General features: G+C 38.9%; 1 protein-coding gene across 1 annotated transcript in view; it reads right to left on the bottom strand.

Annotated features, from left to right (window-relative positions):
* Positions 1-24562, bottom strand: part of dock10 (dedicator of cytokinesis 10) — a 103455-nt gene that overhangs the window by 78188 nt on the left and 705 nt on the right. The window lies entirely within an intron of this gene.

Raw genomic sequence — 24562 nt, 5'->3', positions numbered from 1 at the left:
ATCAGGAAACCTACTTTACCCTGCTACTCAGAGACAACAACAAAAATGTTGTTGAAGTTGTAGGTGCACTTTTAAAGTGTTAAAAAATATGGCTGGATCTAAAGCTACTAGAGTGCAGCTCATCCAAGACAACATTTTATGCCCTGGAAGGTACTGTAAGTCATCCTCTCAATCCTGAGGAAAGGGAATCCAGGATAATCCACTGAGGGTTACTGATTATCCTTAATATTTCCAGACACCCTAAATAAAAAGACATCTTTGAGTTCTAATAACCAAAAACACGAGTCTCTGTGTGTGGAGAGGAAACCACAAGTGTTTCTTAAGGGAATCAACCCTTGTGAAAGAGGCAGCAGGAAATGGACTGGAAGTGTGAAGGATGGATTAGCTGAAAGTAAGGGTTTCTATCTTTGCACCAGTGAAGAGAGTATGATCTGTTTTCCACAATGGCTAAGGCAGTTGTCTGTTTCTTATTCTGATGACGGTCACTGATAATAGAATCTCTCTAGGACGAAAGGTCATAACGCAATTAAAAAACACATCAGTTTTTGTTGTTGATGATTTTCATGTCTTTGCAGTCTTCAGTGGTAGCCTTCATAAATGTTGTCCAGAACAATTTATTACTTATCATAAAAATCACTATTCAACTCTTTAATAGCTAAGCTAAAGTTGACACAAATGCACAGTCAAAATTAAGAGTCAAGTAGCTTGCCTAATAGTAGTTTGTCAAATGCATTTTTTGCAACATCTAAGCAGTATGGCAAAACAGGTGGTGCTTAATAAGTATCAGATTTCATGCCAACTGTAATTTGTGTGTCATCAGCAGAGAAATGAAAGCACATCAAAACCTGTGAAGAATCTGACCCAGTGGGTTAAGGCACATGTGACATGAGTGGCACACAAATTAAAATCAATTTAATGGTGAAGAAACTAATGAAAGAAACGTTAAAAAACAATCTTTGACCGCTCTGACAATGTCTAAATAATGCTACCTAATGAAATGGCTCTAATAAGTTTTTAGAAAGGTTGACAAAAAAGAAAGCAGAGTTAGATGTTCGCTTGTTTTAGCCCTGTTGCTTGAGCATGAGGACCCTGTTCATGCTTTATGTTGCAAGAAGGTGGTTTGCTGCCCAATGAGTGTCCGATAACACTTTCAAACAAAGCATGAGAAACAGTGCCAAGATGAGGCGGACAAGACTGAGTCAATCAAATGGGCCACAGAAAGGTTTGGAAAGCAAAGAGGTATGTTTACTCGCTTCTGTGCCAGTAAAAATCAAGCCACAGAAGGAAGTTAAAATTTGCACAACCTATTGCAAAATATGGAGAGCCATTTATAGACGTGGAGTATATAGATGATATTTTTCTCAGATGTTCAGATGCCCTGCTACAGTCAGAAAACAGAGCAGATTTGTACAGATCACTGAGATGACAACTGGCAACCTGATGGCACATTTTCATTGTATTATTCACCAAGAGAATATTTGCCATAATTTCTAATTCTGGCCTTAATAGTGTTATGCCTGGAGTGGCATCACACTATTAAGTGAATAGTGAATTTTCCACTTGCTAAATCTGCCAAGATGCACAGGCAGTATCAAGCTCCGCATCTAGATATGGGCAGTGCTGTTATGCATCAAAATAGTTCATCTTTATCTTGGATCTTTGATGCCTAGATTTTCCTCTATTCCTAACATCTTAAAAAACTATCAAACATTGCACCATCAGAGCTGCTGAGATTGGAATGTACTGTACACGCAAGAACTCGTTTTAGATTTGAAAATGTCTAAATAATGTCTTGACCCAACATTTTAATTTCTAATCAAACCAGACAACTCTGATACCAGCCACATGGATTTGACCATGTTTCAGTGGATGGGTGTTGAGGATTTTAAAATTCAGCTCATTGAATGACAATGCTCAGACGTATGGGGCTCAAAGCTTAGGGATCTGTAACACATTAGTGAAGCTGCAGAGAGGAATTGTATGGTCTGTGTCGTGACCTGTTGGAAGTCCCTGCCTGGAAAATGTGGCTGTTTGAAGAAAGTGGCATTTCCACAGCTGTTAGGCTTTGGATCTAAATAACTCTGGACAGATATTTGCACTTATGAAATCATTTCTTTAAAGACTGAAATCTCAGTATCTAACTTACAGTACAAACCCAAGACTGGAGATCTCAGCAAAGGCAAGAACCACATTAAACAGTGAGATCTGCATCTTTATTTATTAATTAAGCTGCTAAAATGTAAGTAGGACTATTATTGGTAAGAAAGAAGCATCAATGGCAGATGGTTAATAGAATTAACTCTTGGAACACCACTTCTGAAAGGCTGCCAACCCCTGATGCAGATACACTAAGAGCAGAGTATCTCTGATGTCAGCAGTATTCCTGATGTGTCCATCGCCGTGGAGAAAGATCAATGTCCAATTTGCACAAATCATTATCTGTTTATATCAGTTAAAAAGAGTACAATAAACAATAAGTTATAAACCATGTCAGAACAATCCCAGTACTACCAACAACTCTCTCTAATGTATTCAGCAACAGGGTATGATTAACAGTATCAAAGGCAGCGCTGAGGTCCTGCAAGATAATATTGAACAAAAATCGGCCATTAGCAAAATCATTAATTCCCTTAACATGAGCTGTTTCAGTAATATGTATTAATTTTCATCCTGACTGGAATGGTCCATCCAGAATATATGTAGATGAATGCTCTTGTAACTCAATGGCAACAGCTTGTTCTAGGACTTCTGCCAAAAATGTTAAGTTACTGTACTGTGGATGTTGGCAGATAATTACTGAGTAGGCAGGAGTCTGCGTTCTCTTTTTATAACAGAAGGATAATAACTGCAAGTTTAAAGACTGACAGAACAACCCCAGTGATGACACTGATGAGGATATGCATGACAATGGGGCACGAAACTACAAATTTAAACACATAAAAGATCCAAGGAACACAAGATGGGGGTCATGTGTAGTGGTTATTTAAAAAAGCTGAGGAGAGACAGCATGCAACTCTACAAAGTGAGATGCACCAAGCTTAAAAGCACACGAACTGTGCTCAGAACTGTTATCACAATATGCAATATACTGATGCCTGATTTTGCAATGAAATACATTTTAAAAGTCATTGCATACTTTTAGGGGTGAAGTTCTGAACTTATGAACTGGTGGTATAAAGGGTTCTAGTTTTCCTTTCCTCTCTGTAGCTTTCCAGATAAAAGCTAAGCTGGCAGCAGTCAGTGCATTTCTATTGGATTGTTGGTGTTGCTTGAAGGCAAGTAAATGAACAGACAGGCCTGTGTCCTGACATCTGCTTTCACATTTATGCCCATGAGGTCTCATGGAGCAAGAGTTAGATCAGGGGGAAGGACGTGCAAGTGAGATTTCTCTAGTATCCCCCCAGAGCTACACAATCTAAAATGCTACAGAGAGTGTAATTGTGAAACATAATGGACTCCTCAGTGCTAGCTGGCTCAGGGCCACTGACCTTAGAGGTTATAATGGATTGCGGAAACAAATCTCAATGAACACACCTGACGCTTCAAAACGTATTCAAAGTTTTAGGTTTTTAAGCATGTCCAGATCACAAGAAAAGACCCGAATGCTGAGTAACAAGATGTACAGGCTGCTAGCAGAGAGCCCAGTAAGTAGACTTTGTCATCAGTGGTCATATTTACATGCTAGAATTATTGCGGAGACCACTTTGCCAATAAAGAAACGCTGCTGATTATTTAGAAACTTGTATCCCAAGCTCAAGAAAAAACAGAGATGTCCAGCTTGGATTCTGAGCACATCCAAAGCCACAGGAGCCGCCTCTTAATGTGCCAACTGCTTGTTTTTACAATGGAAAGTAAATGCCTCTGAATAGAGATACAGCTTCTCAATAGATCTCTCTTGTCTGAGTTAGTACAAGAGGCAAATAACATGGCCTGTTCTTAAAGTAAAACAAAGTACTGCCACACTTTCTTTTTTCTTTTTTATGACATGATTAGAAACAGATTTCAAAGGAAACTGTAGTCAGACTGCAGACCATCCTGATTAAATAGTAGTTCGCAAGCTCAAAACGGTATGAGGGAGGAGCATGCCTTGGAATCAACTCTTGTTCTGCCGTTACAGTATTTTCCTCTGAACTTTTCTGCTCAGAAGTCTCTCAGCTGTGATATTTTTATTGTCTGCATAGACCACGTGTCAGTCTGTGAACCTTACGCAGACTGTCTTTATGAGGATCCTGTTTTAAACTAAACCCAAACAATAAAAAACATCTTAGCATTTATTTGTTCCCTGTCCTCTTAATCTGTATGAAAATACTACAACCAAGATGGAAACATGAGGCCACTTTCGAGACTATGTTCCATATTCTACTGAGTGTGCTCTTCCTCTCTGGATCCTGCACATTTGAGCACATGAGAGCCAAGATAGATGACACAGCTGGTTTAAAGCTTTTTTTCCTTATGTTTCTCTTAAATTTTTTTTCTTTTTTTACTTACAGTGCCTGCCAGGCCCACTCATTCACATGCAACAAGCCAGGGACAATCCACAATTACAATATAGATGGAAAGACATCATTACTGTATATTTAACCAGTTTGAATATTTAATGATGTTGACTTACTTAACCATGCATAATACACACCCCTCCTTATGTCTAACACAGGCACCCTTGGGGCATTTATCATGGTGATTGCTTTCTATTAATGCCATTCAAAGGGGGATGTCTGTGTACAGGATTGGACATATACTGTAGTACAATTCACAGGTTCTCAGAACATTGCAATGTACAATGTACAGGGAAATATTCTGCACAATGTTGCGATGTAAAAAATTATTGACCGAAAAAGAAAGGGAAACTTTGGTGTTATACATTCATATTCAGGTTAATACTAAAACAAATTATCTTTTAATCATTTAGATCTTGTATTAAGCACATAATCCTCTTTTTCCCTTCTACATTACTACATGTTGGGCTCCGGTCTCCTTTTTGCAGAAGGAAAACTTGAAGCGGTATTAACAGAAATTGTAATACTACTAATGGTTTAAAGCAGACTTCACGATTATGACTGTGCAGTGCATATTTTTTCAACACTTCTCCTCAGCTAAAAATGGTAAGTTCAAGAGGTTTAAATATTAATCATCTTCACAGAATACAGAACAAGCCATATCTGCTGCAGGGGATGTCACCTTCGTAAAATGGAACTAAATGCAAGTACAAGCTTTCAGAACCCTAAAAATCTAAATAGGATAAAAATATTCATCATGAACTGCAGTATGTAACTTTGCTGTAAAATGATTGATCACATTACAGTACATTAGCATGTCAATATACTGTAAATGGAGTTTTGTAACAGAAATTCTGTGAAGTCAGATCCTAATCTCCAGTGTGTGTATATATATACTGTACTGTATCTGGCCCTCTGAGCTTCCTTTTGCACATCTGTCTGGCATCGTCCTTACCCATCCCTCATCCTCACCCTTGCAGCAGCTCTCTGACTCATTCCTTGTGAAAGTTCAGCCTCATATTTACAGTCAGGCTGCTGTTGCCACAGCCAGGTGAGTTATGCCGAAAAACCTCTAATCCTCTACATTTCATCCCCTAGATCATACGCATTAGGATCTGACAGAACTTCTGGATCTGTCTTTTCTCGTATTATGAGAAAAATGAAAAAAAATATTTCTTTTGGAATTTATTTTTTTGGAACTGCATTCAAATTTCCTTTCTATCTCAAATTTCAAATCCCCCTAAACCACCTCATATGATTTGGTGGAACTTTGCCTTTAAAGAAACGTACAGCAATTAAATAAAACCCAGGGCAATTCCTATGAGCTAGACTTACAGTATTCAACAATCTCAAACAGATTTTCATTCTTTTCAGCTTCTACACCAAGGTTAAAGTGTCTATTTAATCCAGATACAGTATATATGCTGTATAAGAGCATACATTTACTGCTCTCAGGTTTACTGAATTTAAAAATCAAACGTGATAAAATGTTCTGATTGTAGTTATTATTCTTTATTTAGGAAATTAATTTTCCCAAATGCTAATGAAACATTAATAATTTATAAACGAGAAACAATGCTTGAGGAAAAATCTGACAAAGCCAGCCAGATGGCACTCTTCTGGTGCACATAATAAAAACATTATTATTCCATCATGGCACAATGCCTGAAATATGAGAGATTACATGAATTGATGTTTTTTGTTTTTATTCAGTCCAAAAGAAGAAGTACTGAAAAAAAAATAGTTTCTGTTCATAGAAGTTAACACCAGAATGCATCCCAGTATCCTATCAAGTATACAGTAAGGGTTCATGCTTTAGTGCCACACATGAACAGTAGGAGTTCAAACTGCAGTCTGGCACTGGGCCTAATTAGTGTTTTGAGTGGCCTCCACATCTTACCCTCTGGTTATAAATTAAACATGAATTATGAATGGACTTGCTTTAGTAATGTACAAATCTAGCGCCTGTGCTTAAACGCAATCTAATTCTTCAGAGGGTTATGGACCTGAAATCTACTTTGGGCAATAGTCAAAAACAGAAAACAGGCAAGGGATCTTGAACCTTGGTTAGACCTCTCTGTTGCTTGACCAAACAACTTAATCCTCTAACTCTCACACATTCAGCTGCAAGAATGAACATGAAATGAATCTGAAAGGAGAGGAGGGACTTCACAGTATGAACTGTATAGTGCAGGCAATGAATGACTATTTCAAGTTACTGAGCAAAACATAACATGAATAGACAAAAGAAACACCTAATTCAATAAGTAATGCATTCAAGTTGAGCCAAACTGAATCAAAACTGTGTCCAATGTATAGCAGGCCTTTGCTTGCAATTAATCTGGTCTATAGTTATTTAACATGTGATTTAGATTATATTTAAATGTGAACAACAGCCAATTTTCTACAAAACTGCTGCTTAGTTCTTGTTTTTATACTAAATTTTATTTTGTCTTAAGGATAATCACAAATACTTTTAAATTCATATTCATCAGAAAATAAACTTGAAATTGGTGTCTATAAGGGGATCGTGATTTCAAAGAGTCATAAAGGGAATTAAATTGTTTTTCACTTGTAGTCCTAAACACTAGTCCAGGCAATTAAGAAACCTCTCCTTGAAACGGCAACACAAGTAATGCTGAATAACAGCCAAGTGAACTGAATAGACAGTGGGTGCTAAGTGACTCAAAGCAAGTGTTTAAAATACCTCTTCCCAAAGCCAAAAATACAAGCAAAGCCCTCTAACACGCAGGACACAATAATGTCAGCCAAAGACTCAGCCAACTTTTCTCAATCTGAAATGTAAAGTCAAGAAGAGACAGAACAGAAAGAGCCAATCATCTGTCCGTTACCAGAAAACCAGAACTTATCCGAGAAGCAGACGATACAAGGTGGGACACTGACCAAAACAGGGATCAGGCACAGAGGGTCAATATAGAGACACCCATTAACCCATTAACCATTAGTGCAAAGAGTTCAGGAATGCCGTATAGAAACCTATGCCCTCAGGGAGCGGACGTGGGGCGCCCTGGTGCTAGGCGGGTCTCAGGACATCCGAACGTCAATGCTGGGCGAGGACAGAGTGCAAGACCCGGAAATATATAGCCCAAGGGAAAGAGAGGGACCGGAAGGACAGCAGACCGGAAACTAGGGACAGGACAGAGAAGGAGCGCCCTCTGGCTGCAGAGGGCGTGACATTAACACTGACAACAACACATACAGGAAATCAGAGCACCAGGAACATGGAGAGAACACACAAACTCCACACAGAAGGAGCCCCAGCACAGGTCCCAAAAGCAGTCAAGCAGTATTGATGGACATTGTGCCACCTTGCCAAATCATCCATATTTCCATGACAGACCTGTCTGCTTCACTCAGTGCACTTTCATTCTAGTCCACAGATCCACTTTCTAACTGCTTTACCCAATACTGGGCCGTGGGGGAGCTGGAGCCAACCCCAGCAAGCAAAGGGTGCAAGGCAAGCTACACCCTGGATGGGATGCCAGTCCATCACAGGGCAGACACACAGACACAGACTCGCACACACTCATTCCAGGGGACATTTTTCCAGAAGCTAATTAACCTACAGTGCCAGGATGTCTTTGGACAGTGGGAGGAAACTGAAGCACCTGAGGGAAACCCACACAAAAACAGGGAGAACCTACAGACTCCATACAGATAGCAGCCCTGGGATTGAACAACAGGAACTGAACCCAAGGCCCCAGTGCTGCAAGATATAAACTGAACCACTGTGGTGCCTCTTTCACTCTAATGACATATTATATAATATTACATATACTGTAATTCTACATATTACTTTCAGAATGTATTGAATAACATGGTAAAGCACAAATATGAAAAAATACCATTGCTATCCAGATGTGAAATTAAATATGTTTCATTCAAACAAGGTCACATCACATACAGTATAAGTCAAAATATGGTTGTTTGACATTCCCATTCAGTCTAAATGATGCTCCAGACCCAGTGTGAGCAGTCTGACCTCTGTAGCAAAAAGAACACCAGGATGTTCCAAACTCTCTGATTGTTAAAGAGTCTACTGGGGACATTTATATTTTTTAAGAGAATACCAAGCGATTCTATGATGTGCGTTCTGGAAAAATGTAATAAATCCTCTAGAATTTCTATCAGGATATCAGCTTACTGAATTTTCCACCACTGAAAACCATGGCGTAATTAGGAGGAATCTGCCTGAGCAGAAGTTAAAAAAACTAAAGCTTAAAATATTTGTAGACAAGATTTAAACTCTGGGATTTGAATTTGGCAATGCATTTGCAGAGCTTTGCTTCTAACTATATCCCCAGGCTTTGCAATCGGAGGTCTTTTGAAAAAGAAAATCCAAGAAAAATCTGACATTGTGTAAGCAACACAATGGTGTGCTTTCTAATGAGCAAATTCGTCGGGGATGTGAAATGTAATGTAATGATCGGAGAAATTAGACGGAGTACAGTTCTCCTTTTGCGAATAAGGATAGAAATGGTGAGAAATATGAAACCGGCTGTGGAATACTTCCTCCGACTTTCAAACCAAAGTTTTATGAGTGAGTTTTGGGACTGAGCCACCAGTTGTGTTCCCAGAGTGTCCAAGTTCTCATCCTGCTGCTTGGTGCACGCAAAGCAGATGAGACGACAAAGAGAGGGAGAGGCACAGGGCTGGAGAGTGTTAAAGACAGTGAGAGCAAAGGACATGGCGTCCAGCCATTGAGCTGCATCCTGGAGGTCAGGCCGCGTTCTGGGAATCAGGGACAGTATCCAAGGTCATCAGAGAAGCAGGGCCTTCAAAGCAAAGCACCTGCTGCTCTCCGCTTGAGCTGTCCTACCCATGTGATCGACGGGGAGAAGGTAGTAAAGAGAGAGACCCTGTGCACAAAGTGATTTAAAGTTAACACTCATTACAAGCTAGAGTGGAAATTGAAACAGAGCAAAAAGACAAACATTTTGAAGGCAACATTCTCTGAAATTTCAGAAAAGTTCTTGCTGTTTGATATCGACTATGTCCAAGCACACCCTAATTTTAAAAATAATTTAAATTTAGATTTCACTGCCCTTGCAATGTACTGCTCTAGTTGGGACTTGCTAAGACGTTCGTAGACTACCAAATCCTGATTAAAACTTAAAACACCTTCTCTGAAATAATATTAAGAACTCCTAGATTAGCATCGATTGGAGTACAGTATATGAAAGAAGCTGATTGTATATTCAACCCACGTAACAGGCAAGGGTTAGAGTTTGGGACTGCCCTTCTTCATTATCACTGGAGAATGGCTTCTCTTCAAATGACCCAGGACATAAAGCAAAGACATATTTGGTTGACAGACGTCAAGCACCACTCGCAATGACGGCTTCACATAAAGCCAAAATGAAACATTAAACTAAACTAAAAAAATTCACTACATCTGAAAGTCCAAGTAAGAGCATTACAGCAGAGCATACCAGCAGAAGGACTCAGGCACATTGACATTCTATTCAATTCACTGTGATGGCAATTGAAATATATGAAAGATGCCAGCAGCCACTTTTGTAATTGCAAACGGGATTATAGCCTTTCATGCTATTTCCGGTGTTACATAAGATTGGGCCAGTTTCTGCTCAGAAAAGAAAATGTTATACAGTATAAGGAATTGCTGACACTCAAGCAAAGTCATACATGTTCTAAAATGCTGTATATAAGCCATTGAACCCCGAACAGCAGGGGATAAACAAAAACGTATTATTCTTAAGTCTTGTTCCCACAAGAACTCCTCATACTCTGTAGTCCACCTCCATGATTTCTGGATTCACCCCAGATGGTGTTTACTTTTCTATTCCAGCCTAAACGTATTGACAGAACAAGAGGCCAGACATCCCTTGACAGAGCTGCATTTAACCATTTCAGACTTTTTCTATTATTTTTAGTTCTTCTTTTAACAAGATGTACAGTCTTTTAAAACATTGAGGGATGAAGTGGCATGCCCAATACCTAATGCAGCAGGATATACAGTATCATACCTAAATGTAAAAGTCTAAAACCATGTTAATAATGCCACTTTGTGCTTAGTACAGGTCCGATCTGACAACCATGAATACAATCGAAAAAGAAAACGCTTGAGTGCTAGCTTTACTGTATATATTCCAGACGTGGTTCATTTGTTGCTTTTTTAAACATTTTTCCCCTCCATCTGGTTGTTGGAATTTAGATAAAATGAGATTAATTATAGATAGCTGGTTCCGAATCACTGATCTAAGTAAGGCACAATCAATTAAACTACCTAAATTAAAATGTACTGTATGTAATTCTAGAGAAAAACACAATTTTGCTTATTGGCAAGGGCTGAGCATTCTTATTTTAAGACTGTGCCATGACAATCACAAAGTAATCAGAGACACCACACGCAATGAGCTTAACTGACATTTTCCATTTGCCCCACAATTCGTCATCATTTACTGAAACTCTTACATATTGCCTCTGAGGATGACGAAAACCCCAAAAAGATTGAACGGTAGTACACTGAAGCCCCTGAACCGAAAGTCTTCAGTCATTTCTGTTGATTAATAGAAATATATAAAGTATATTGGTAAGAACAGCAAAAGAAGAAACATTGAACTTCATCACAAAGACACTTAAAATGTTTTAAACTGTTTGCTCTCACAATAATGTACATTATTATATTTCATGACTTGACTTTTAAAGTACACATTTCAGGGGGAAAGACATTAGGCAGGAGAAAATAGTGCTACAGATAAGAAACCTGTCATGATACTGGAGTTATGGTGTAGTTACGATAAGACACCCCATCGTTTAAAACATCCTGCTGCCTAGTTATTTTAAACGTGGGTTTCCACTTCATTAATGTCACATTTACCATTTATTAGGAGATGCTCTTCAGGCTTGGTTTGTTCTCCTTTTATTTGTAAAGTGACAGTGACAAGAATAGTACATTTTGTTGTAACATTAAACAGATGATTAATCATGTAATTCATCTAGAAGAAAAAATATTTCACTTATACAGTATTTAAGAATTGATTTTCTTTTCGTTGCTTATATTGTACTTTACTTTTCAGTTAGACACTTGTTTCATGCCAACAGAAAGTATCTTCCCATGAAGTTCAGCTATTTAGCTTCCATAAAAATTCCTATTACTTGCAAATGCTGCAAACAATAAACAAAAGCAAGTACAAAACTGAGCTGTCACTGACAGTTCACACTTCAGCGTACCAGAGTATGAAACACATTGAATCAGCATTCTTGTAATACATCTTATTAAGTATGTCCTCAGGGGATCTACAACAGGGCAATACCATCAGCAAGAATTAGTGTTTGAACACAAAAAAGAAATGCTGGAGGGATTACCATCTGGAACAGACATTCATAAGGTCACTCTCTAATTTTTCAATGGAACGTCAAATCAGAACACTGTTTACATGACAGCAGAGAAATCCCCATGATTATTGTTCCAAATAATGTTGACTGAACAGCATCATCACGTAATTATCTAAGATTTTGTGGATCTCACCTGCTTTCCTGTTGCAGGAAATTACCTTAAAAAGGTCACTGAGTGACCTTTCGTTGCATACACAAGAGGCACCAGTGGAGCAAACATTTGGCAATGCAGCAATAATGGCCATTTTTCTTATGCTAGTGCAGTGCCATGTAAATTGATCATGATATCAAACATAACTTTGATCTTCAAATGTCTGTTTTAATCATGTTCTTCAGATTTCCAAAAGATAAAACCGTACTTTAAAGTAGAAGATTAGATCTCTACTGTCTTCTTCAGCAAGCAATGCCCCAGACACTCATTGCTGCTGATCTTTAAGCAGCTGGTAACATCTTCACTGTGGAACATTCTGTGGTTGACAGAGTCTAGCACAAGCGACTACTCTTATCCCTGTCCCTTCAAAGCTGAGCACTCTGTCCTTTTAATAAACGTAAATTCTGTTTCTGAAAGACGTTCTTGCAGCCTAAAACTATTACTTTTTTTTTAGTGGACAAAAAACAAAATTCCACCCTTTTTTTAGTGGACAGAAAAATGAAATTATCGTCAAAGAAACCTGTCACAGTCTAAGCATTCAGTTATCTCACATGTCGTAATTTTTGCAAGTTGCACTCAGTGCTCCACAGATTCCGCTACCAATAAGACAGCTAGTAACTAAATTCACCTAGCTACTTAGTTATTTAAAGTTTGGCAACATTGTTCCTTTTGCCTTGCCTCCTGTTCTACTTGCAGCTAAATTATTTTGGTTATGACTCAGACATTACTGAACACCACAGGCCATAGGCATGCGCAGTGTGGAAACCTTAAAGCACAGCACTGTGAGAATCGATGATGAAAGGCCCACAGTATGTGTGCATATAGTCATCTGTGCAGAGCAGTGGCCTGGCTGGGAGTCTGGACCTACAGCTGTTGCACCCTGTTTGAGGTAGCTCACTCAACACTGTTCCAGTCCAAGCACAGCTGTTCAAATGGGACTCCATGTTGTCACTGTAAATGAGAATTTGTTTTCAATTAACTCGCCTTGTAAAATAAAGGAACACAACAAAAGCCATGAACTACCTTCAGTCAAGTCAATTCATTCAGCTGGGGTTCTGGGACACTGACCTTTTATGTAAGCCCTCCCCCAGCTCCACAAAGACTGCGTGCACAACTCCATCTCCCACCCACAGGTGTCAGCAATTATTCATTTGTGAACACACTGCGGCTTCCGTGCAAACTCCATTACCATATCGTCTTGTGTTTATCCTCCACGTAGCATGCATGGCTTTTAAGCAGACTTCTCAATCTGTGATTCAGCTCCAGATTTGTTTGTTACATACAGATATGCAGAAGCCTACTTTTTTGGGGCCTGTCACAGAATGCAAAATATCAGGTAATGTAAAGTAAAACGATGCACAAGGCTGGCCTGATGATACTCTTTGAACAACTTTTAGGAATCAACACCGCCAACTTCTTTATTTCTTCCCACCAAAAAAAATAAATAATTTTGATTAACCTAAAGGATGATCTGCAGTATATGTCTCATCTAAATACTAGCACTACAACTGATACTGTCTCTGCAGTGTTCAAAAGGAATTTAGTCCATAACAGTATCTGTTCCCTGTTTGCATAGTGAGAGACCAGAAATAGGTGGGGATCAAACCCTGAGATCTCAGTTTTGACTATTCCTTCCTCAAAACAAATGTGCTACCCAGCACCATCTCCATACTAACAGCACCGATAATGTGAACAAACCATTGCACACAAGAGGCTATTTTTATCATGAGATAATATCTGACCCATGAGGAAATGGAGAATAGTTTTATGCCTAATCTCCTGAGATGGGAGTAACTCTGATAAAAGCCCAGATTAAAAAGATCATCCTCCGTCTCTAAGAAATCTGTAATTGCTTGTGATGTCTGACCCAATTACCCTACATTCCAACCACACTAGCTAATGGAGTCTTGTGACTTTTATTTTTTGGGCTCTCTGACAGTAACCATCAATGTTTATTAAAAATACACAGGGCAACAGCATACATACTGTAAGACATGATGTCTTATAAGACACTAGAGCAGTCAAATAAAAACTGAGGAGCTGCATCAGCACAATTTAAAAAAATATGAACAATCATCCTGTTTGTTGCACATTAATTTTATTGATTCTCTGCATTAAGAAAAACAAGCTTCAAATACTTGTATTTACAGTACAAGTACTTTTATTTGTATTAATAAAGTAAATGGAAACATACTGTAAATTGGTCTATTCCCAGTTTCATACCAAATAAAGCAGTTTGATAATCTGAGTAATTTACCACAATGTGCTTCCGAATATATTTATGCATTACTCATATTCTAAAGGGAAAATACAAATGTTTACAACTCATTTGTGATCCTTCTTGCAGAATAGACTGAATATTGAAGATGTTGTACAGTTTGCCAAAAACTTCACTGAAAACAAACGTTGAACACCAAAAACTGAGGTACAAATCTTCAGCTGTTCAGCAAAGAAAAGACCATCAGCCAGAGAGGAAATGTAAGAAAACCATACGTTTCCTGCTTTGCTGATGTGTGTGTTCACATTATGCAGTACTGAAAGATGAACAGGTTCAACAATTTTTTCCAATGTTAATTTTAACCTAATTAGTTTTCACTCTGATTTCATTTCATATACCAAAAGTCTGGTGCTTTCTATAAGCCCAGGGTGTATATAAATGGTCTTAAAGTAAATTGTTTTAATTGATTTTAATGTTTTCTAGAAATAAATGCTAAAGTACCACAAAAGACATGCATGGAGAACTCCCATGATTCAGTGCGGTTCATTTTCTTGGCGATGCTTGGTGTTTTCAATTTTTATTTTATACATGTTGCAAAAGAGGGAAGGATGCATTTTGACATCACCTTGGAAACATTGTGCAACTCAGAATTCTTTTAAAAAAAAGAAATATAAACAAAGAAATAAAATATTGTATGGCTTTCAGCTATGTACGGGTATATCCTACTCCACAAAGGGGATATACTGTACTGGACACATGATAAACAGAATCTGACCTACAGCAGGTCCCTGTTCTGGTAATATGACACATGCTTTTGAGCCTTACATGACTTCCTTAAAAATTACATCCTTATTTTACTGTAACTCATTTCATTTTGTACTTGAGTGTGCTACACTTCTACACCTGAGAATTGTGCTTCATTAAGTCTTGATAGCTACCGTAAAAACGCAATGCACCTTTTGAATCTGTATTCCCATCAATTCCTCAAGGACAGTGAAACCTTTGCATTCTTTCGACAACAGACAGTTGACTGAGAGATACTCATCCTCAAAAGCCAAGATAATTTCTTAAAACTCTGCACCATGCTGACAATTTTAGAAAAGCATATGAAGCTAAAAAAGTAAATGTGCTTTGAATAATATTCATAATTTATAATATCTAAAACAAATACATTACTTCATGACAATATGATGGATGGATTGTAAAGTCAGTTTGCCAAAGTAAGCTTTTTGGGCTGTAAAATATTCACAATGGAACTATATCATAATCTTAATTGGAAATATAGAGTAGCTACTGGTCTTTTGGGGGAAAATAATATTTGGAAGTTTGTCCGCAATATACATAAATGATAAAGGAAAGCTACTGAGACGTAATGGGAAATCCCAGCTTTCAAAAAGAGTTTCTGTAACAAACTATCCTGTCCATTACCTCTTTACTGTGTTATAATAATACTTTGTCTTACATTGTGAGATACATTGTGCATATAAACAGAGGAGCAGAAATCAAACATTTCATCTCTTCACAGCAAAATCAGAGGCCTCTCAAGCCCTCAGCCACCTACACATACACACTGAGACTGCAATCTCATTCTGCAGTTTTTTATTCTAATTTTCCCATTCCTAAAGATACAACCGCCAGCACTTTATTTCATTTTGTTTAGTCAGTTTTATTGTGAAAGATTACAAGTAATCTACTTAGGGTTAAAGATTTATTGCTGGTCCTGTATGAAGCTCTTCCTAACTACTGTACATAGGTTTGGGGAAAAGAATAGTTAATCCTGTAGCTGTTAATACAGTTTTTACAATCCTGGCCTGTTCTGGAAAGGAAGGAAAAAACTATGCACCCCGCATTCTAAACATTCTGAGATTTGTGTAATATAAAAATGTATTCTTAATTTCTAAAATGCATCTGCAAATATTAATAGCAAACACTACTGAGGAAAAATCTCATACGTAAACAGTCATTATGAACTTATTGTTAAATGTAACAGTGAAAGAATTCTAAATCAAAAATACAATTTTACAAGCTAAATTATGTCAATATAAAAATCATTAGCAAAAAATGCCTACAGAAGAAACACTGGTATTGGTGGAAGTCAGACGTGACGCTGATCAAAGAGAAAATCAGCATTACCAAATACCATATTCTGTGCCTGGATTTCAATATCTCAGTTTTTATTTGGAGATAAAAAAGACCAGGCTGAGGAGAAAAAAAAGAAGAAGTGGTTTCTAAGCTGATGACCCAGATGGACAGGTGGGAAAAGGTGAGCATTAGCAATTTCAGGACTGGGGAGCTGATCGACTCACTGACGTCCAGCCTTCTCTTGTCTTCTTATGCTGAACACATGCCTGAGGACAGTATCGAGTCAATTCGTCACGGCTAGAGAGCTTCAGTAGCTGTACTGCTCTTCAAATTTATCTACATTGATTATTCCCGAGTGTAGTTTTTCGTACTTTGCTTCTGATTTTGTTCTGACTTGGCTCTCAGTCTGCTTTTGCTTTTCCTCTTTCAGAACATTAACACAATAAGAGTGAAAGATTAAAAAGCTAGTAGACCTCAAATAACTGGGCAATACAGAACCGGAGCAAGCACACACGTCTGTAGACCTGGACCACATTTTAATAATGAACACCTGATTAACTCAAATTCTTCCTGAAATCACTCATTTTAAAATGTTGTTCAATCAAGAATGCATGGGTATTGAATACAATTTTTGTGCGCGGAAAAAGTTATGATTCCCACAGAATTCCCAAGAGAAAAAAATCAACATATATTGTCTTTAAAAATATTTCAAAGAAAGACATGAAATGTAATGTAAGGAATCACTGTAATAGATTACCCTATAGTGCTCAGTGAATTGCTCGAGCAGAAACACTGACAGTGAAGTCTTCAAGAGCATCCAGGATAGGTTTTGCTCTCACTGCAAAGATATTTCATGTTTCCTAGTTGCTGTCACTCAGCTGTCACTTTCGCTTAATAGCCTTGACATGCACAGTACTGACTTTTAAAAAATATATGCCAGAGGTTAACAGTTCTGAAAATGTCATATTTACAGTAGTTTTAAATACAGTATGGAAAACATTTTGAATGGATTTTATAAAAAAAGGTTAGCTACTGAATTAAAAGGGCACATCTACTGTATCTGGTGTGTTTACTTAAGAAGTCATTGTGAAAGTATGTGGATCTACTTCTACAGTATTTGCATGTCTAATACAGACTCACATATCTGTTACAAAAGCAGGGAGACAATTACAATTTGTCTTGTGCCTGAGTTACTGTCCTCTGCCATGGTTTAAATGCCAGCCTGGGTTGCTTTCCTCTGGTTAAAGAATGATTGCAGTGTTTTACCAACGTAATAGGACACTATTTCTAGTGCATGATGCAAGCAGTCCAGCAATGAGTGTGTGTTGGTGTGCCGTCACTAGTATCTATCAATATCAGTTGATGGCCTTTGGAAGTCTAAGTGCCAGACACCCAGAAAGATAAGGATGGGAGTTTTAGCACTATGTATGTAATAGCTAATAACTGTTAATCACAGCTATTTATGTACATTTATAAGCTGTTGGAATTGTAATAGAGGTGTTTCCTAACAATGGTCAGGAAGACAGCAATATGGAAGTACCACTCAAAGTATTTTAATACATCAAACCATGTAATAAACCAACGTTAATAAAAGATTAATGTTGAGGCACACTCTCCAATCATTTGTCAGGTCTCATTCCGTTCAAACTCCCATTTTCCATCAGCAATGTGTAGAAGGTGACATTCACTTTGGTGATCTGTCACGCACTATTCACACTAACATTGAAAATATGGGTTGAGTGTAAGACGGTGCATGGTTATTGCCCCAAAAGAGAATCAAAAGAGGTTATCAAATGGAATAGAGGTACCACCTTATAACGTATATCACACAAGTTTCAGGTTGTGTTGGGCTGAAAGTTGTATTTCAAATCCCTGGTGATAGATCATGACCTGGTTAGCATCAATGACATGCAAAATGTGCAAATCCACCATCGCCACAGTTAGACACCTAGTGGGCACCCCTAAAATATGGATATGATATGAACAGTATATGATATGTTCAACGTCTTTATTGTTTACTGATCAGTACCAGGTAATTTCCATATCTGAGCCACATCAGTTCATCAGGTCAGAGATCATCCTGGTCTCTGTGGCATTAAGAGAATAAGTGAGCACATGACTCCAGATGGGACTATGGTCTATCACAGGGATCATCCCCCAGGAATGCTGGTCTCCGTTCTTAAAAATGGGTAGACTGGGGCTACTGGGGTAAAGTACCACACCCTACAGTGGGGACTTGAACCCACAATCCTACAAAGGCCTACAAAGGCTTCCCTAACCATGCTTATACATATCACAGACATCTAATTAATTAAAGTGTCAAAAGTATAGAAAAACATTTATGAAAGCAAAGAGCATTCTTTCATCACAACTTAACCCTTGAATACAGGATTCTCTGATCCTGTTCTTGACCAGAGATTTGACATACTTATTAAGTTACTCTCTTGAGGTTCATTGATCATAATTTGATGCTCTTGCCTGAATACAAAACCGAAAGAAACAGGAAGGAAAAAAGGCAAACAGAGACTGCAGTTTAAATGGCTATTAAACCCAGCAGATTGTGCTTAGTGACAGGTGAGCTTTCAGGCTTCACTCAGACAAAGTTAATGACGTTGGCTGATGACCAACATCGGCTTTAATGCTCCAGTAAGATGGGAAAACAAATCTGGGATTGACTGGCCTTATAGGGTCACAAAAAAACCCTTCGGGATCAGACTCCTGCTGGGGCTTTGAGGAGAATTTATAGCAATAACAGTTCCCCTGCTTGGGGACAGTAAAAAGTAAAGACTTCACAGCTGACTGATGAACTGCAGATGTCCCCAGTTGTGGGTTACAAGTGAGATTTTGACATCTGAATTTGCATGAAGAGAAACATGCATGTTAAATTGTTCTTTGTAGGATATAACAGTAATACATACAGTACATGACCTGCTGGGATTGTGTAAGTCACACTGTCCTACAAACTGAGCATTGTAATAAAGAAGTGAATTACACAGTCACAATGGTAACTTGGAAAATCTGCTGTATTAACCATATTGCTGTTACCAACATTAGTGTACTGAAAAGAAAAACGATTTACTGTAGGTCTTCCTAAATCATTTAAACTGAATGATGCCTCTAAAACACACAATTTCCATTACAGAAAAAATCTGCTGAAGACTGAGCCAATGAAATAAATTGTTGTTTTTTTTTGTTAAGGGTGAATCATAGGTCAATAACTCCATAATATCACGAAGAAGAAAGCCCTGCATCTGAACAATTAAAACAGGACTCTGACAGTGTTATCTGGGGGCTTCACAGCACTGACATCTCAGTCCTGCTCTGTTTGACCTCAGTATGGAACAGCAGTAGAAGAGCTTGGGAAGACACGTGTTTTTCTAAATGTAGTCCTTAGTTATCTTGTAATGCTGCATATCCAAAACCATACATTAAGGGCCTGATGTACACAGTATAATTCAATTATCTTCCATTCGCATTTCTTTTTATTTACTTCAGACCTTCCCTTTACTTGTAAATTCCAATAAAATTCACAGAGCATGATCAAGAGTGAGTCTACACCTCACCTGGATGGCTAATCTATTGTACAAGGAGAATAAACTTGTTTGATGTCCCTTTGGCGCCTCACACATAACATTACCATTCAAATTGGGTACCTCCAGGATATGAGTTAGTCATTTGTCACCTGGTTTATTATCAGACCAAGGAGACTAAATTCCATATATGCTGCAGAATATTATTTTCCTGGTAGAATAAGAGTATCAGACAGGCTTTGGGACAGCTGCTGAAAGAAGGGGAAGAGATCCGTGGCACAAAATGTGAGGGATATTCATGAAGGGGCTATTTAGAACATTTGGAACTCTGTAACATTCCCTTTAAGCAGCCCAGTACAACCATGGGCCTAAGGCACTGGGACTGGAATGCTGAGAAGCCAAGTCATATAAACAGAAATGCGTACACACAAAATCAGCCTACAGTCTTAATTATTCATATCACTGTGCTTCATTGGCTTGCAGATACAGAAGCAGATCCTTTTCTTTCCCCTCAAGCAGAATTATATTTTGGAGTTTTAACTTTAACTCAGTGGGAGTTGCTGCAGTCATCATGGTCTAAATGCAGACCATCGGGCCCTGGGTAATGTGGCCACAGAGAAGCAGGCCACACCGCACGGTGATGGAAAACAGTATGAAGTCCCACACTGGGGGGCTGTGAAGTGTTCTGAAACTCCAGACAGAGGGTTCCAGCATAACCGGGCACTTTACCAAGCTGTCAGAAATGATAGCTGGCTGAGTGTCAGCTGAAGCCTACAGAAGGAACAGTATGAGCTGATTAAAATTCACACTCTGTCAGACTGTTGGTAGAGATGAGAAATTTCTAGAATCACAACACGAGACAAAACAGAAAAACACGAATGGGGCAGCACAAGGATGAGTACTGGAGAACGCTGTCCTATTGCAATTAAACTGACTTGACTTTACAGTATTTTAGGACCAAGATAAATAATTTTGTGAGGCAGAATTTCAGGCTGAATAAAGCACATGCTAAGAGGATGTGGAATATGTCATGAACTCATGCTCCTTCTGTTTGTTTTAATATTAACTTATATGTACTTGGCAGTTGGTTATTTCATGTAAAGCTACACCTGAATCACAGTCAACTTTTTGGAATACCTTGATATCATAAACCCAGAGAAATACACACCCCTGGGGTATACATTCAAAGATATTTATCAGTTATCACCATAACATAAGGTTAGCATAGCATTTGTGACTGTTACAATGCACCACAAAGTTTATTGTAATCTATTGAAAAGTGCTAGACTGGCCCTCTGAAGCTCACATTAGGACACTAAGAGCAGAGATGGAACAAAAACTCACTGACACTGCCCCCCTCCAGGACTGGAGTTGTGTACCAATGATGTACCGTAACTAAACTCATTTTTCTACACGAAAACTGGTGAAAATGTAAGCACTCAGGTCGGGCAAAATATAAAACCAATCTATTCACTAGGACTCAGGCAGGTAAGGTGCCATATTCAGGAAGACACATCAAGTGAGCAAAAATTCATAACAAGAACAAGAGTACATAACAATTCTCCGAGCCATAGACAGTGATGCTCTGGTTCCCCAACAAATGAGCATAATCAAGCGCTGGCAGTGCTTCAAGCTGGAGAGCCCCAGCAAGCTGTTACAAACCACTTCAGATGTCCCTGACGCTCCTGAGGTGTTATGATGCCGATGGGAATGTCAGTGATGGGACATGCTCAGGACGTGCAGATGGATTGGGGTCACTCACCCACCCACTCAGGTAGCAGCTGTGACAGCCTGAACCCCCCGACGTGAATCTAGAGGCGCGGGTGCCTTGTGCCCAGGCGCTGATGGCAGACGTGCTGTACAAGACACGGTCCGACCTGCATTTACACCCCCCAGCCTGATGATGTGAGGACCATGATGAGACACAGAACTTCAGGACTTGGATGAGGCAAGCGTTACTAGTATTTTAAGGACTGTTTTAGTCACTTTGTTATGCACCTTATACCTCAGAAATACACCACTTCGTCGTCCCACTGTCTGTTCTGTGGCCATATATTTTATTTTGCTGACATGGTGTCACGTTCTTCCTGCTGAATTCCGCTGCAGACTCTTCTGTGAATAAGTGTCATTCGTTCCACAGGAGACAGCGGTTAACGTCTTCCTTACCACCATCAGAGCAACAGCCTCAGACAAGTGGCCGACTAAGATAACACGTCTGCACAAATGCTCAGCAAAATATTTCTGATACGGCCGAGATGGTGTTCGTGAAAAACAATAGACAGATACTCTGTTTTATGGCTGTCTGTCTCACTCTTAAGACCAACAAGTTTAGGTCAGGAGGGCACAGGAAATGTTAAGATCAGGCCCACTAATTACATTAACAGTTAGAAAGCAACTCCAAGGCATACTGGGTGATTTGTAATATGGACTGTATACTCCTGGGCTGTTCTTTTAACTTGTTCTGGGGACCATATTTTTTCTCTCAGTGGATAACTCCCACAGTATATTATGTGCATGTGGATTTAGTTTGTTCTCCCAGCACAAATGCATGCCTTGTTCCAATAGAAGGCCACCTTAATAATTCTCATCACGTGTTTGGCTTTCCTGTATGTTAATTCAAATAGATGACAAAGAGCCTGTAAGATGACACGAATTGCATGCTGCATCCCCCAACTTAATCCTCTCTACTGCCTGCAAAGGTCAGCTCCACATATCTATCCTCTCATTTTGTAAAGTACATTAAACTCACTGTCTGTTTCGGGTACTTCAGAGCAATTCACACCCACCAAACATTATTATACTTTGTTTTCACTTATATTGCTTTTACCAAGATTTCCCACGAACCCCAAACCACAAGTGTTTCCATTTTTATAAAAACAGATGTACATCTCCTGCCCTTTATAGGACAACTTCAAGTCTGAACTTGAAGTGGCTGTGTGGACCAGTAGGTGGCACTCTTCCCTCCATTCATTCCCTCCTGCTTCGTACTGGGACTGCTTGTGCATAATGGCTGACTTCAGAGGCAGGTGGGTTGTAAATGCAGACCCCGCAGGCCACGGGGGGGGAGGGGGGACGACAAAAGGGGGCCTCGCCCCCTCAACTGAACTGTCCCGCCCCCTCAGTTTCGGACAAAATAATTTTTGAACACTTTCGCTTACCTAACTTGCGCCTGATGTCCGTCCAGGAACGGCACATATTACATAGTGTTTATTAACACGGTTGTTACGGTTTTGTTTGCTCAGGTGAACCGATTCCTTGCAGTAGTTGATCCTTATACTTACAATCGTTACATAACTACAGTAGGACTGTAGTTATAGAAGTTTGTGCTTTCTGGTGGTATTACAACTATTATTTTTCCTTAACGCTTCAGAACCCCGTTACCGTCGATGTAGCCGCACAAATGAACGCGTGTGGTATTTTGTCGCTCCAGGCAATAATAATCGCGAGACTGCTGATGAATGTGAGACTATACAGTACTTCAACTATACTTCATCGCTAAATACCAGATTGCTCGTCGTTATCTTCTATCATGAAGCACTCATCAGTGGCATGGTTGCGAGATTTCACTTGGGTATTTGCGACGGCTCCGTTTTAACCGAAATATCACCGCCCCCCTCAGAATTTCAGACGCCCCCTACAGATCTTTCCCCTGGCGCCGGCCCTGGGTAAATGTGAAGAGTAATTATTATTAGTTGTTATTATGTTTCAATGAAAACTTCATCTTTAATTATATGCATTTGTAATGGAGAGTAGTGGCACTTCTGGAATTTATTTTTCTGTCAGTTTTGAATATGATGTGATGCCTCTAAGATTAAAACACATTTTATTCACCAATTTGTTTTCTAAATTATAGCATGGTTGGTGTGACTGAAAATCATGGTCCATAAACAGCCTTCTAAATCTGGCTGTGAAATGTAGTTTAGCAACAGTGTTATATGTCTTTATATAGGATACACTGGTTTGACAATTAATTGTGGCTTTTAACCACCACTTACAAATAGAAGTTACACTCGCAGTGGCATTTTCTGGCAAAGGAATGACAGAGAGGTATTGGTGGCTTTTGCCTGCGCAAAATCCTGCCTGCGCGTTTAGGTTACTACAGGAAACTAAATCGTTCGTTACTAGACATAATAACGAAAGGAGAACGGGTTTGAGAGCAGACGATACATGACATGTGTTTCGTATTGCAGTTAGTTTTCATTTACACAATAATGATACCAGTTACATAATTTTTCAATTGCATAGCATGGAGCCGTCCTGCACAGGACTCATTAGAACGCACTAGGTATTTTCAAACATGACGTCGGACGGTGAATTTTGCTTTGCATTAAAAAAAAAATCCCAAGTCTCGTACTCCGATGTCTTGCCCTCTGCCGATTATGAGCAAATCAAACAGCTATCTTCAGTCCAGATCTGATGTTGACTACGTACGTCATTTAGCATCTTCAATGAAAGAGTAAAGAGGGCATTTCCCGCGGAAATCACAGTGCCAAATCCGAAAATGTTCGCTTGTGCCTGGAAAATACCTAAAATAACCCATCAACCCAGTAGGTCCTTATAGAGTATTTAATTTCAGGTTTGCTGTGAAGGCAATTAAATAATGAATAAACGAATCCCCAAGCGCCATTTACAGTAATTCCAGTAAGATTCAATTCTCAGTCCTATATCTGTTTTAACTAGAAACCAGTTTCAGAGTCACAGTAAA

Source organism: Lepisosteus oculatus, chromosome 13 (genome assembly GCF_040954835.1).
Source record: "Lepisosteus oculatus isolate fLepOcu1 chromosome 13, fLepOcu1.hap2, whole genome shotgun sequence".
NCBI lineage: Eukaryota > Metazoa > Chordata > Actinopteri > Semionotiformes > Lepisosteidae > Lepisosteus > Lepisosteus oculatus.
The sequence above is the reverse complement of the archived record's forward strand: the minus strand, read 5'-3'. Positions and strand labels throughout refer to the sequence as shown.